This window comes from Microcaecilia unicolor, chromosome 10 (assembly GCF_901765095.1).
Source record: "Microcaecilia unicolor chromosome 10, aMicUni1.1, whole genome shotgun sequence".
Lineage (NCBI taxonomy): Eukaryota > Metazoa > Chordata > Amphibia > Gymnophiona > Siphonopidae > Microcaecilia > Microcaecilia unicolor.
The window spans coordinates 95775811-95792203 of NC_044040.1; the positions used below are offsets into that span (position 1 = coordinate 95775811).

Here is a 16393-nt window from a genome sequence, read left to right on the forward strand (position 1 = left end):
TGAGCTGTGCAAGTTTGAAAATCCCGAGATGCACATTTTATAGGTCACTTTAGATGTATCAGCTGCAGACACTTAGATGTTTTAGGGATAAATGTTTGTTTGTTTGTTTTTAATAATGGCTCACACATGAAAATGTTTTAGGGAGAATGACATCTAAAATAATTGATATAGACGCCATTTTCGTCCCTCCACATTTCATTAATGTTGCTAAGGGGGAGGTGGCTTATCAGCCAGGAATCCCAAACACCAGGGAAACTGACTCTTATGCTCTCCATTCTGCCCCCTCAGCATCAGGCAAGTGAACCCTGGGAGCCATGAGCCAGCTTGAGTCCCCATTTGCTAGTGTCTCCAGATAAGCAGAAACATCTGAACCTACCCTTCCCCTACTGCTAGGGAGTTGACCTGAGATCTGGTCTGGCCCATATTTCTGTTAACCAAGGACGTCTTCCTTTTTGTAGGACCTAGCACATGCCCTGGTCAGCAGCAACACAATGGACAGCAGTGGACTTTGCAACACACCATTTTATCCTATTTATGTTTTTATTGTTTTAATGCTGAAATAAAGTAACTGGGGGATATGTACAGATTGTACCCCCAGTGGACACACCCTTATGTGGCTTCCTTCATGAGATGCTGAATGGGGGTTGGAGTCCAGGGAATAGGTCTCTGCACCATGTGGTCCTCAGGGCTGTGGTTCACAGGGTCCACATTCAGCGGATTCTCTCCAGCTTTGTCCTTCACCTCCCTCTTCAGCTGGCTATTTTTGTGGCCAGTCCTCAAGATCTCCATTTCTATTAACTCCACTAAGCTTGGCCTATATAGCAAACCATTCCCAGCATTGAGGTTTACAATGTCCAGTATTGTGTACCTGTATCCCTGTCTTGGCCCACACATTCAGCAGGCCCTGAGACTGGGGTCCCTGTCCTAGACTGAGAATTCCCCGAAGCTGCTGCTGAGGTCACAGAGGACCTACTTGGTTGTCACCTGCCATCTGTGGTGGTGGTTGCTTCTGGGGGTCTGTAGGCAAGGCTGAACAGAAAGTAAACTTTAGTCTGGTCATTGGTGGCAAGTGCAAGACACCAAATCTTTACTATGATTAACTGTATGCAGTCTGGCAAATGGGTGTGTGGGTCTGCAGAATAGAGGGGGGTATATGAGACTGGTTGGCACAGACATGGTAATGTTTAGGGCGGACCAAATGTGGCTGACACCAGTAGTTGCTGCCCCCTTCTTGGGGGTGACAAGTCTACCTATCCTCTTTGTGAAGGGACACTTGTAATGGGAACTTTGTTCCAGACTCCAGCATGGAGCTAGACTGGGGGCCCAGCATGCTGGTTTCTACAAATGCTTATGTCACATAAACATCCAGCCCTATTAACCTCAGTTGTCCCACAGATAAGATCTCTGTAGGCAGCAATGTTATAGGATTATGCACAGAATGTGAACCCGCAGGGGACAGATGGCTACACAGTTCAACAGTGATGTAGATGGGCAGTCAGCCCTATCCTGTGACCCACAACGCTGTTTCTCTCCACTGCTTTATCTTCTCATGTCCCGGTTACTGTATCTTCATGCAGGGAGATTGGCATTGTTCAGTTCAGCAGAACATCTCCTCAACACCTGAGGGGCCGGGATCCTGGCAGGGGAATATCTAGCCTAAGGTCTTATCTCAGGAAAGCTCGCTCACAGATGCCCTACAGCCATGAACTGGGAGAAGGGAGTGGAAGACTGCAGTCATGTGTGCTTTCCCACCCCCCAGTGTGGAACCTGGTAGCAGCTTTCATATACCTTATACCTGTGTCTGGTGCTGGAGTGGGCAGCCTAAGTTCAAGGCTGTGGCAGGCTATAACACATTTCCTGTCACCTCTTTTCTAACTACTGGAGGCAAGGCATAATAGTTTGGGATATGGCCTGGGATCCAGAGGGTGGCAGCTCTGAGTTTCACTGAGGCTTCTTGTGATGCAGGGCATATTAGATACCTCTCCACTGGGCAGCCCTCTGGTTGTGCACTTGACATTAAGGAGAAGCTGCTCTGATTGTGGACACTGAGGACCATTTGTACACCTCTCTCCCTCCATGCTCTTTAGTCTCCCTTTCCCAGGGCATTCCTATTAGTGTTTAAACCAGAAAAGTTGTCAGCCTTGCCGAGTAGGGGCATGTCCCTCAAGGGGTCCTCCTTCTCCTCCGCCTCAACATCCCCTTGCTGGGTTTGGCCCTGTTATAGGATGATGGGCACCCCCTGGGGCCAGGGACCAGGACAACCTCCTTCCAGTCCCTCCGCTGCAGGTCCAGGGCAGGCTGTTATGCTGTTAGCTGTGGTCTGTGTCAGGTTGGGCGGCAGCGGCAGGGTGATCTCTGTGTTTAAAAGGTTTGCAATTGAAATCAACACATCCTACATGGCTTGCATAGTGGTGCAGCTGGCTCTTGATAGGCAAGGACAGGGACAGCTGGGGGTTGCTGGTTGTCACCCGGGGGTCATCTTTGGCACCAATGAGATGACATAGCAGGGAACCACAGATCCACTGATGTGCTATCTGTTTGTCAACTGAGAAAGTTGCCTCCCTACAGGCATGCAAGATGGGTCCTGGCCCTGCTGGAAGCCCATGGGCGACCAGGCACTGGCTAGAAGGTAGTATGCTACTGTGCTATTGCAGGGATGAGGCCATTGTTACAGCTCTTGTTAGGGATTTGGGTGTGTGTTTGTCCCTAGCCTATGTGGCCTACAGCTGGCTGGGAGATGGCAAGGGACCCTGTTGGATGTTCCCATCCTTCTGGCTACCTCTGCTGGGACTCCCCTGAGAAAGGCAGTTTGAATACTGCAAGGTGGGAATCTTAGGTTTGGGGGCATCTATCTGTGATGTAATCAGGCTAGCTGGCTTGGGGCCTTCATAGATAGGTGGTGGTTTCCCTAATGAAGGGTTTGTGTGCCACGATCATGTAGAGATTTGAAGGACCCCCAGCTTGGGCCTTGAGGGATGTTTCACAGGGCAGCATACCTAACTTTGGACCTCACAATACTATATAAAACCAATGTGGGGTCTGGCCCATGAGAGGCCATCTATTTGGGTGGCAACTTGTGCGTTCATAGCCCTCTGTGGTCAGTGTATTGTCCTCCTTGCACACTCCCTGTCAGGTGTAGGGGTCAGGATTGTGCTTCTCAATGCAGGGGACGTGGGTTTGTTTCCCACTGTGGGCCCATCAGGTTATTGTCTTATTTATCCTGCCATAGCTGCTGCAAAGTGCTAGGTAGCTGTGTGTGACATGCTGGCCACTTTTCTCTTGGTCACAGGAGGGTGCTGTCTAACATCACTTCCCCCCTCCCTCCCTTTTCATGACATCTCATAGGTTTGGGTTTGGCTGCAACACCTTCTAGTGGATATGGGGGTTGTGGGCACACTGTAATGAGGATAGCTGCATACTCAGGTCTTGATCCAGGACAGAGCTATTATAGGGGTGTAATGTCAGTGGTACTTATATCAGGCCCTGAGGTGCTCCCTCATGCACTGGATGAGGCCTTGATATTCATGCAATCTTATAGTTACAGCGCCTGAAAGCTTCAAGGTCGCTGTGTATGCCAAATCTTCTACAAATCAAACGTTGGTGGAGACAGGGCTCAGGTGATGGGCCTTTTTGGCATCACATACATTATTTTTTTATGAGATGTTGTGCAAAGCTCCTCGCAAAGCCTGTGACAGATGGCTACAGCCAGATGGAGGAGGGGGCTGTACATAGGTACAGGTGCTGTGTGAGCTGAGGTGGCCATGGGGACAGAGGGTGGCATGGTGGCCTTTCTGTGGAGCATGTGCATTGTTACTGGGAGGTGGAGTTGGGCAGTGGAGTAAACCAGGTGTGTCTTGGGGTGGCTCAACATAATTTAGTGAGCTCCTGCCAACATTCCAATCAGTATGTAGGCGTAGGGCAGTATGCTGGTATTGGGAGGAGAAGAGGGTCCAGATATGTGTAGCCCCTCATTTCAGCATTAAAGGGTTAGTGGATGGGGGCCCCATAATTACTTGTCATTGGATATTCTGGACATTCTGATGTCACCTATATTTTGTTATTCATTCTTATGAAAATTCAATAACATGTACTGCAACAACAAAGGAACCTCACTGTATCTGACCCTGCCTAGGTGTGGTGCTTGCATGAGTGGTGCTGTGATCCTGAGGGGCACTGCTTCACACTCACTTCGCCAGGGTGCCTCTAATGGATCTCCATGCCCTCATGGAGATGTTGTTGGAGGGGAGGGGGGAGGTGGTATTGGTGCTTAAAAACTTCTCTCCTGTGCCTGAGGCATAGGAAGACCAGGAGCTCTGTTTCTAGTATACTAAAATTAGGCTCCCTCCAAACAGACATGACTGTCCACACTGAGGAGTGCTCCTCCACGTGCATGTTTTGCACATGGAGAGAATATGATACCATTGCTGTGGACATTTTCTTGATGTGGGGAACAGTATCGCCATTGCACATTTTGCATAGTGTATTTTCGATTGGTGGAAACATTTCTCTCCGAATGTCTATGATGTTTGCAGTGCATCCTCTTTCTAAACATTTTTTTTTTGTATTTTCAAATATTGGAATACATTTATTTCTTTCAGACATTATTGACTTGAATTTTTAAACATTTTCCGATTAAATATTTATTTTGCCATTTGAACTTCATATCGAGTAAAGTGGTGTGGTAGCCGTGTTAGTCCACTTTTAAAGGTAATAAATAAAAAATAAATCAAAACATAGAAAAGAAAATAAGATACCTTTTTAATTCGACTAACTTAATACATCTTATTATTAGCTTTCGAAGGTAATCCTCCTTCTTCACTTCATACTGAAAAAGCCCCTCCACATATCCTTATAAAATAGGATACAAATAGGCACCTACTTGCCTTTTACACATAGGCAATTAAAAAAATAATAAAATCACTCTCATAATAATTTGAGAAGGGTGTGGGTTTGATGGTAAGATGATTTGGTGCTTTTTGGCATGTCCTCTGCTACTTACTTTAGATATTTCTCCTTGTCTTTATTTGTCTGTGATGCTCAGGGGAAGGAGGTTTTAGAATAAAGTGATGCTCCATTCTAATAGTTCGGAGCTTCTAATAGCTTAACATAGAAAGTATTTGAGATTGATTTTGAGGTCTGGTTCTCTGAAAAAGTTGTGAGTAAAATCCAAATTAAAAAAAAATAGTAATCTCATGTTTCTGGTTTTCAAACTTGTCTAAGAAATTCACAATTTATTCCCACATGCCCAGTTTGGTAGATTCACATCCCCATTTCTACAGAGTTATATAGCCTATAAACAAATAGATGGAAATCAGTAGATCCTTTTACAAAATTATTTTCAATATTCAATTTTTTAAGAAAGCAAAATGTCAGCTAACAATGATGGGCATCCGAGTTAAAAAAAAACAAAACAAAAAAAGATTTAGCTGAATTAACTGTTTCCACAAGATTAAAGTGGATTTCAAGAAGTGATAGGTATAATCAATAAATTGTCCAATGTACATCTTCCAATGCACATCAGAAAGAAGAAAAATGAGGTTTCATGAGTAGGGCTCCCCATAAGCTGAGAAAACCCTAGTATCATGATTCCAACATAAAATAACAAGTATTTGAGGATCATCAGCATTTAAATTAAAATCACCCAATATTATTAAGGAAGCTGAAGACATAATTTGTAGAGGTGTGTAGAGAAAAACACTTGTATTTAGGTTCCATTTAAAAAAATGTAATGTGATTTTGTTTCAGTTAGCATGGACTATTTCATTTTGGCACACACTAACATAGAATAGCATGCTCTCATAGAAGTAAGGAAATTAGAATCCCTAATAGCTTCTACAAATGAAGAAAGTGAGCTTATCTGCTAATACAGCCCTGAGAGGACCAATGAGTGTTAGCCAAAAGTACTCCTGCTCTTTGATTGAACAATGAAAAGCTTTCATAAGGACAGTTAGTTATGAAAAATTATTGTTATGCCTTTATCTGCTAGTAAGGGGGCACAGCTATGCAGGAGTCAGTGTATTCTGATCTTTAGGTCAGGATTCTGTAAAAGATCATCCTTCTCACTCTTGTATAGTTCATGGATTGTTTTGAATCTTTTTATAGATTGTAAACGCAAGACCAATCAGAATATCTAGGTTCAGTTCCTCCATTGACTAGCAGGGACACAATTATTTGCGTGAAGACTACTTATTAGATGACTTAAAGTTCTTGAACCCTCATTTTCATAGTAATAGAACCACATGATTACCTAATGGATTATAGGTAGATGCACAATACTCTTCAACATGAATGAGGCTGTATTATTGCCCCCCTTTTTCATCCCATATCTACCAAGGCCTTTTACCACTGGTAGAAGTGCAGAAAGGGACTCAATATAGAGTGCTAAAAATAAGTTTCCCTATCTTGCGTTTTCCTTTGAAAACCAAAAAGGCTATTTACAGCTTACACTGGATGTCTAAGGGATCATTTTACAAAGCTGCGGCAAAAGAGAATCTGTGCTGGCATCAGCATATGTTGAGGCCCCCTTTTACCACAGCGGGTAAAAGACAGGTCTTTGTTTTTTTCAAGAAATGGCTGTGTGGCACGCAAAGCACTTGCCGCAAGGCCGTTTTGGGGGGGTGACTCACCGCCACCCATTGAGGTGGCGGTAAGGGCTCCTGTGCTAAGCGCACAGCACTGCCCTATTACTGCTGGGTACATACTGGCGCTACAAAAATTGAAATATTTTTGCAGCGCCAGAAATGATGCATGTTGGGGGAAGGAACTACCACTGGCCTGCTGAAGAAGCCCGTTGGTACTTCCCTTTTAGCGAGTGGTAAGCCCATGTTGGGCCTATTGCTGCTTCATAAAAGGGCCTCTAAGTGCCTTGCATGGTGAAGTCTTGGTTTGCATATTTGAGACCTAGAGGGGAAGTTATCAATGTGGGCTACCATTGATAGGTCAATTTACTGTTAACCTGAGGTATTAGTAACTGGGTCACACTGCATAAAATGGGATCTGTGCTAAAATAGCATGAGTTGTTGTAAAAGAACCCATCTTAACAGCACATTGATAACTTTGCCCCACAGTCATCAAATATGTGCTCTTTTTATCCTTTCCAACCAACAGAAGTTGGAAACAAATTATACATAAGAGATCACGAAAATCTGGGTATAAGGCACCTGCCAGAAGATATATAGATTCTGCTGAAATTCAGCGTCAGTACCTGGTAACTGTCTGGACATGTTAGGACCAGAAGCGTAGCCAGGTTCAGCCAGGTTGACGGCGCAGGGGGAGCGAGAACAGACTTCCATTGGTGCCAGCAGAACTCCGTTTGGGGGAGCGGCCGCTCCCCTGGTGCCCCCCCTAGCTACACCACAGGGTAGGACACAAAATGCCTTGGCTAAAGCCTGGACCTTCCCAACACCATCCATATACTTCTAGGACAGTCATCAAAGATTTTTAGCATGCGACTAGCTGGCCCTAGTTGTCAGCACTTATCCAAGTAGGAGCTGTTCCTACTCAGAAAAGTACCTTTGAATATCATCCCCAATATTTCCTGCCATAGGTAGCTGGGATTGTAATGACATAAAAGAATAATTTTAAATATTACCTTTGGTTACTGTTATGGGTCCAAAATAGTTGGCATCCATTATTTTTTTATCTAGTTCCAAAGTGACACTTTGCACTGGCCCTTTGATTTTCATGCTTGCATTGTTGATGAGTACATCCACACATCCATAACAGTCCAGGATTTCTTTGGCTGCATTACAAACACTGCTGATGTCACTTATATCCAGTAGAACAAGTTTTGGTGTAAATGTCTGGAAGAGAAAAAGAGAGATTTTTGCTGCATGTTGTCATTTTTTCCAATTTATGATTAACTTTTGATTTGCATTTGTATTATTCAGCATTACTGAAAAGCAAACTATACTATCTCTATCCTGGATAATATTTTATAAAGCTCAAAGATGTATATGCCATGTACTGCAAGTATTGTGACAGGGAAGCCCTATCATGGAAAGAGGAAGGGGAAAGGAGGGGAGGGAAGGCAGGAAAAGTCTAGCAGTTTTCCCTATTCCCAAGGAAGACAGAAAGAAATGGGGGAAAATTGTCCTTGCCTAGGAATTCCTGCTGTTAGCTGGAATAAGTAGAAGCCCTGGGAGGAGGGGCAGACAGGAAATAAAACCCAGGAAGCAGTGTTGCCAAATGGCAACATTTTTTCCAGCCCCAAACTAGCCAAATATTAATATAAATATTAATGAGGTTGATATTAATATTATATTAAATATTATATTAGAATTAAACCATACTATATTATAAAATAAATATTAATAAAGTAACCACAATCATAAACGGATCCCCCCCCCCCCCCCCCCCCCAGTATGAAGAAAAGAACTTACTGAACTCACCGCACATGGTAGACTGAAGAGGTAGAGAGTGACTCTGTGTGAGACTCTGAAAGGCTTCCCACCGCCGCGCAGGCACACACAGGCATTTAAAAGAAGCCTGCAGCCCGCCTCCACGGGGCTTCTATTGTTCTGCGAGAAAAAACAGCCAACCCACGGCCGTGGCAGCAAAAAGCTGCCCAGTATCCCGTGACCTGCAGCTTTCAAAGAAAACCACGGTGGTTGCGTGAAACCCGCCAATTGTGCAGCCAAACGGCGGAATTGGCAGCTTTGCCAGAAAGTTGATCAGGCACATAGCTCGGGGAATGCAGACAAGAATCATGGGGATTGTAGTACTAGCAGGGACTTTCTCTCACAGATGAACCAATTAGTCCTCAGCTAGTCTCCAGAGAGAGAGAGAGAGAGAGAAGGGTGTGGTGTGGCTTACACTGTACACAAAGCCAGTTTATTAGAGAGCTTGAGGCACAGAGGAGAAGCAGCATTCCGTGATGTAAAGCAGCCTGCATATTGAAGGGGGAGACTTAGGGAGAAGCGGGCCCCAAGAAGCAAGTGCTGTCTGCATAGAGCCAGGAAAAGCTTTGGAAGTGTTCTGTTTGCATAGTGAGAGGAAGGCTTGAAGGAAAAGCTAATCCACAGGAAGATGCACAGGGGCAAGGGAAGTAAGATACAGCCAAAGTAGATTGAGAACCAAGTATCTTTAAAGAAAAGTGTTCTGGTTGCACATAAAGAGGTAGGAGGGCTTAGAGGAAGTTAATAGAGTACTGCAAAGAAAATATGGGGCTGAGGAATCTGACAAGGGAAAGTAAATTGCCTTTGGAAAAGTCTGTTTTTAGAAACGAGAAAAGCCAGCAGGAGCTTACATGTAGTCCTTGAAGGATAGAGTTTAGCCCTAGTAAGGACAAGAGAATCACTGAGAAACCCTGGTCTAGGGAAGTGCCTGAGTGCGGACAAGTTTGTGGTTCTGAAATGAGGTTCTGGAAGAGAAGTTCACTTCCGGTATTATAATTAAAAACATAGACTGTTCTAAGCATTTCTATTTGTTTTGTTGTTTTTTTTTTCTGTGTGCCAAAGATGGATTAACTAATAAGCCTTAAAAATAGGAGTGCGTAATTTTAATCTGAGGCTTTTCCTCCATATCATCCAAACAGTGAATTATCAATAGTCAAAGTAGTTTTGATTTCAGTGGAGAGTATTTTTTGATATAATTTATGTTTATAAGTTCCTCCACTCCTCTTTTTTGTAAATTTGTTTGTTAAACACCAGACCTTGCCAAATATATAAATAAGAAATAGTCTAAATAATGAATGATATGTTGGATGTTCAGCGCTGCGTGTGTCTGGCAGCGCTATACAAATGTTAATAATAATAATATAGCCAATATCCAACTCCTGTTCTACTATCCAACGAATAAACAAAGCAAAGGCTTTAAATCTAGAATAGGCCATAGGATACCCCATCAGCATACATTTATCAAAATGATAGAATCAAACAACCTCGGGCCATTGAAAAAAAGCCTAGATTCACTAGCAGGAACAGAAAAGCTGGATCAATATCAGGCTTTGTCATCAAGGCAGCCACTACACTCTGATAATCCTCACAAGTGGGTCAGTGATCTGCGCCAGCCCGGGAACCGGCATTCAAAATAGCAAAAACTTTGCTATAACCTTCTGAACGTGACGCGTGTCCAATTGCGCATGCGCAGAGTGCCTTCCCATCCGCCGCACAGCCGCACTCAGTTCAGCAAGATCAAGAAAGAAAGATAGAGAAGACAATTCCAAGGGGAGGTGGGCGGGTTTGTGAGGATTATCAGCCTGCTGCCCTCGGAGAACACTTGCTACAGGTGGGTATCTTCACTTTCTCTGAGGACAAGCAGGCTGAATAATCCTCACAAGTGGGGTATCCCTAGCATCCAGGCTCACTCAAAACAATAAACAGTGGTCAATTGGGCCTTGCAACGGCGAGGACATAACATAGATTAACCTAAAACTATATACAATCTAGCTGAGAGTGCAGCCTGGAACAGAATAAAATGGGCCTAGGGGGGTGGAATTGGATTCTATACCCCAAACAGATTCTGCAACACTGACTGCCCAAACCAATTGTCATGTCGGGTATCCTGCTCAAGGCAGTAGTGAGAGGTGAATGTGTGGATTGAAGACCACGTTGCAGCTTCGCTGGCGACACGCCCCTTTGAACTTTCGCCGGCGATGCTGTCAAAAAAGCAGCTTTCGATTTATACCGATTTCGCCGCTTTTCCGAGATCGCCGGCCATCTCCCGTTTTATGTCGGAAGATAGCCGGCGATCACTTTCGAAAATAAGCTGGATAGTAACATAGTAGATGATAGCAGAAAAAGACCTGCACGGTCTATCCAGTCTGCCCAACAAGATAAACTCATATGTGCTACTTTTTGTGTATACCTTTCCTTGATTTGTATCTGCCATTTTCAGGGCACAGACCGTAGAAGTCTTGCCCAGCACTAGTCCTGCCTCCCACCACCGGCTCTGCCACCCAATCTCGGCTAAGCTTCTGAGGATCCATTCCTTCTGAACAGGATTCCTTTATGTTTATCCCACACATGTTTGAATTCCGTTACCGTTTTTATCTCCACCACCTCCCGCAGGAGGGCATTCCAAGTATCCACCTCTCTCTCCGTGAAAAAATACTCCCTGACATTTTAATTGAGTCTGTCCCCCTTCAATCTCATTTCATGTCCTCTAGTTCTACCGCCTTCCCATCTACGGAAAAGGTTCATTTGCGGATTAATACCTTTCAAATATTTGAACGTCTGTATCATATTACCCCTGTTTCTCCTTTCCTCCAGAGTATACATGTTTAGTTCAGCAAGTCTCTCCTCATACGTCTTGTAACGCAAATCCCATACCATTCTCGTAGCTTTTCTTTGCACCGCTTCAATTCTTTTTACATCCTTAACAAGATATGGCCTCCAAAACTGAACACAATACTCCAGGTGGGGCCTCACCAATGATTTATACAGGGGCATCAACACCTTCTGCTGGTCACACCTCTCTCTATACAGCCTAACAACCTTCTAGCTACGGCCACTGCCTTGTCACACTGTTTCGTCGCCTTCAGATCCTCAGATACTATCACCCCAAGATCACTCTCTCCATCCATACATATCAGACTCTTACCGCCTAACATATATGTCTCCCGTGGATTTCTACTCCCTAAGTACATCACTTTCCATTTCTTCACATTGAATTTTAATTGACAAACCTTAGACCATTGTTCTAGCTTCCGCAGATCCTTTTTCATGTTTTCCATTCCCTCCCGGGTGTCCACTCTGTTACAAATCTTAGTATCGTCCGCAAAAAGGCAAGCTTTACCTTCTAACTCTTCAGCAATGTCACTCACAAATATATTGAACAGAATCGGCTCCAGCACCGATCCCTGAGGCACTCCACTACTCACCTTTCCCTCATCTGAGTGAATTCCATTAACCACCACCCTCTGGCGTCTGTCCGTCAACCAGTTCCTAATCCAGTTCACCACTTCAGGTCCTATCTTCAGCCTGTCCAGTTTATTCAAGAGCCTCCTGTGGGGAACCGTGTCAAAAGCTTAGCTGAAATCTAAGTAGATTACGTCTATAGCACGTCCTTGATTCAATTCTGAGGTCACCCAGTCAAAGAATTCAATGAGATTTGTTTGATATGGTTTCCCTTTGGTAAAACCATGTTGTCTTGGATATTGCAACATATTGGCTTCCAGGAAATTCACTATCCTTTCCTTCAGCATCGCTTCCATTACTTTTCCAATAACCGAAGTGAGGCTTACCGGCCTGTAGTTTCCAGCTTCTTCCCTATCACCACTTCTGTGAAGAGGTACCACCTCCGCCATTCTCCAATCCCACGGAACCTCTCCCATCTCCAAGGATTTATTCAACAAATCTTTAAGAGGACCCGCTAGAACCTCTCTGAGCTTCCTCAATATCCTGGGGTGGATCCCGCCTGGTCCCATGGCTTTGTCCACCTTTAGGTTTCCTAGTTGTTCATACACATTCTCTTCCGTGAACGGTGCTATATCCACTCCATTCTCATATGTACTTTTGCCAGTCAATTGCAATCCTTCTCTAGGATTTTCTTCTATGAAAACAGAACAAAAGTATCTATTTAGCAAATTAGCTTTTTCTTCATCATTATCTACATAGCGGTTCGCCGCATCTTTCAGTCTCACAATTCCCTTTTTAGTCATTTTTCTTTCACTAATATACCTGAAGAAATTTTTGTCACCCCTCCTTACCTTTCTAGCCATTTGTTCTTCCGCTTGCGCTTTCGCCAGACGTATCACCCTCTTGGCTTCCTTCAGTTTCATCTGGTATTCCTCTCCGTGTTCCTCTTCTTGAGATTTTGTGTATTTCTGGAACCCCAACTCTTTAGCCTTAATTTTCTCAGCCACTTGCTTGGAGAACCATATCAGTTTCCTTTTTATCTTGCTTTTATTACTCCCCTTACATAAAGGTTTGTGGCCCTATTTATAGTTTCTTTAAGCCTGGACCACTGCCCTTCCACTTCTCGTACGTCCTCCCAGCCCATCAGTGCCTTCCTCAGGTATTCCCCCATTTTACTGAAGTCAGCATGCTTGAAATCCAGGACTTTGAGTTTTGAGTGGCCACCCTCCACTTCAGCCATCATATCAAACCAAACCGTTTGATGGTCACTGCTGCCCATGTGGGCACCCACTCGGACATTTGACACACTATCCCCATTTGTGAACACCAGATACAGCGTCGCACCCTCCCTCGTGGGTTCCGTCACCATTTGTCTGGGCAGAGTACTTTGAAAAGCATTCACGATCTCTCTACTTCTTTCCGATTCCGCAGATGGAACCTTCCAATCTACATCCGGCAGATTGAAATCTCCTAGCAACAGCACCTCTCTCTTCTTTCCCAAAGTTTGAATATCTGCTATCAGGTCTTTATCTAGTTCCTCAAATTGTGTCGGGGGTCTGTAGACAACACCCACGTGGACAGAGGTTCTATCATCTCTTTTTAAGGTGATCCATATCGCTTCTTCCTTTCCCCAGGTCCCTGTCATTTCAGTCGCTGCTATATAATTTCTCACATACAGAGCTACTCCTCCACCTTTACGACCATCTCTATTCTTCCTAAAAAGATTATAGCCTGGTATGTTTGCATCCCATGGGAACCATTGAGCTACGTCTCTGTGACTGCAACAATGTCTACGTCTGCCTCCAACATCAGGGCTTGAAGGTCATGAACTTTATTGCTTAGACTGCGAGCATTTGTGGTCATCGCTTTCCATCTACATTTCCTAGTACGTAGATCAACTTTAGTAATTTGGGGGTGTCTTTTTTTCTTTGGGTACATTCATATCTTTTTGTTCTACCTTCATTGCTTTTTCTGGTGCCTCAGTTCTATTTTCAGGAACATCACAGTGCTGTAATGGAGCAAAAGAATTCTGTAGGGGCAACACTTATGAGGGCGGATGCTTCTGTGTCACATAACGAAGCCTGCCTGAGCCTACCGTGAACCATCTATTCTTAGGTGGTTTTATCCTTTGAGGCAGTGGTGAGAATTTGGTATGATTCTGTGCAGTTTGATTTTGTGCAGTCCTAGAAGTTGCTTTAAGTACATTCAATTCCTGCTTTACTTTACTGAGCTCCTGTTTTAAACTAGCGAGCTGAAGACAGATAGGACAAGCTTTAAGTCTCCAGATGATTGGCCTTGAAACTAAAGCACCACAATTATTACAGAGAATAAAAGTCATCCTGATTGGTTGAAATGGGTATGAACAGGTGTACTATGATGGGGTTGTAATTAGGTGGAGTTAATTTGATAAGTAGTGTATTTCAACATTAGTAAAAGAAAAAATAATTCCAAGACACATGAAATTACATGCTCAAGTCCACATTTTGAAACAAGATGTTTAGAAATGGAATATATTTAAAGTAATTCTGTCAAAGATAGAGCTAATAAAGATAACAGGTTAGTGTTAAATAGTGTTTTAATCAATGGGTTTGATGTTTTAAGTACCCCTGTTCTGCCTTGAGGTAAGAAATGTTGTTAGTTGAGCCGGATCAAAAAATATAAACTTATTTGACTGGTACCTTACCACACACTTACATGGGTACCGCAAGTAAAATGTGGCTCCCAGCTGAGTTACTGCTGGTTTCATTAAAAGAAATGATTTCCGGCACTTTTGTGTTTCTCTGGAGATATCAGGGAACATCTGAACTTTCTGGCCAAGAAATGTTTTATCCTTATTTTTAAAGAACATAGACATCAACCATTGCTTGTCTGGTGCAAGCGCCACAGTCACTATTAACGTAGTGGGAATTGTATCTTCAATATCTGTAGATTCTAATAAAGCAGTAACATTCATCAATTGATCTTGTTCTTTTTTTTTTATCAGAGTCTTCTTTGGTTGGAAGATAATAAACATATGTAAAAGGAGGAATCAACTCCTCTTTTACCCCAAGAATCTCCATTAAGTATTTCTTCCACATTTCCCTAGGGGGTTTGGTAATTTGTTTAGGAAAATTTAACAACCGTAGGTTATTACTTCTAACAGTATTTTCAAGGAGTTCAGTTTTTCTTCTTAATGAAGTCAAATCCTTCATCATAACCTCCTGGCGTGTTTGAAGTATTTTCATATCTGAATCATTTTTCTCCTTTATCTGTTCCAATTCCCCTACTTTTAAGTCCAAATTCTTTATTTTTTCCTCATGGTTTTTCATTTCCTGGTTTAGTGTATTTATCTGGGGAGTAAGTGATTTCCCTAAATCTGCTATCAGAGTCAGGAGTGTCGCCAATAGATACCTTTCGAAGTTATTTGAATGAAATATTGAAAATCCCCTTGGGGGCTATACCCCCGATAAACAAGATATATTATATCAAATGCACGTGAGGGACGCCCTTCTTTTTTCCATTATCGGCCGAGGACGCCCATCTCTTAACCATGCCCCGTCCCGCCTTCGGTGCACTGTCGACACGCCCCCGTGAACTTTGGTTGTCCCCGCGACAGAAAGCAGTTGAGGATGCCCAAAATCGGCTTTCGATTTGTGTCAAAAGATGGGCGTCCTTCTCTTTCGAAAATGCCCTTGAGTGTGAGCCTAAGTAGTCTAATATATGAGCTGAAGCCAGTAGGCAGAGTTTGTTGCCATTTTAGTATACCCAAAACAATAGCAAACGCTTTTGAAAACAATAGGAAAAGATTATTAGAAATAAGGGACTATCTATGTGTGGTCCATCTGTAAAAAGTCTAAAGCTGTTCCAGTTGGATAGGCAGTGCCTTAAGGTGGAGGACAAAAGATTTTTTTTAACTTATTTGACAGCATTTTAATTTATTTGAAAGCATCCCATATCTAGATATAAACATCATGAAATAAAAATTGAATATCACTAAAACAGCTTAAATATTATTGTAGCTAGTAGAAACAACACTTATAAACTCTGTATTTTGTGCTCATTTTTCTACACTGTTCTATACAATACAGATGGCCAAATTTCAGTGAGGATATCCTGTTTCCTGATGGGTTCATCTTAACTGTTGCAATCTGCCTTGGGAAGCCTGGTGTTATAAATATGGAATATATTGAAGTTAAATGGAAGTAAAATTAAACTCTCTTTTCATTGGGGCATATAGAATCACATCTTCATCTGTTTTGTAGAAGTTTACGTTTTAAATACACAAATTGGTTATTCTGTTTTGAACATGTTGCAGGGGCATGTGGTTTTATAAGTGAAAATAAAAACAAATATTTTGTTTCATGCAGATCTCTTTTGTTTTCTTTCTTTCTTTCTTTGTAGCATTTGTATCCCACATTTTCCCACCTATTTGCAGGCTCAATGTAGCTTACATTGTGCCGTAATGGCAATCGCCATTCTGGAATGAGAAATACAGAATATTATTACATTTAAAGTACAAGTTATAAGGAGTAGATATACAGTTCAATTTAAGCATTAAAGAACAAGGGTAAATGTAGAAGATTCAACAGTAATAATGTTAATAAAGTAAAACAAAT

General features: G+C 42.9%; 1 protein-coding gene across 1 annotated transcript in view; it reads right to left on the minus strand.

Annotated features, from left to right (window-relative positions):
* DHRS7C (dehydrogenase/reductase 7C) overlaps window positions 1-16393 on the minus strand; it is a 598554-nt gene that overhangs the window by 397902 nt on the left and 184259 nt on the right. The gene's annotated exons all lie outside the window — the stretch shown is intronic.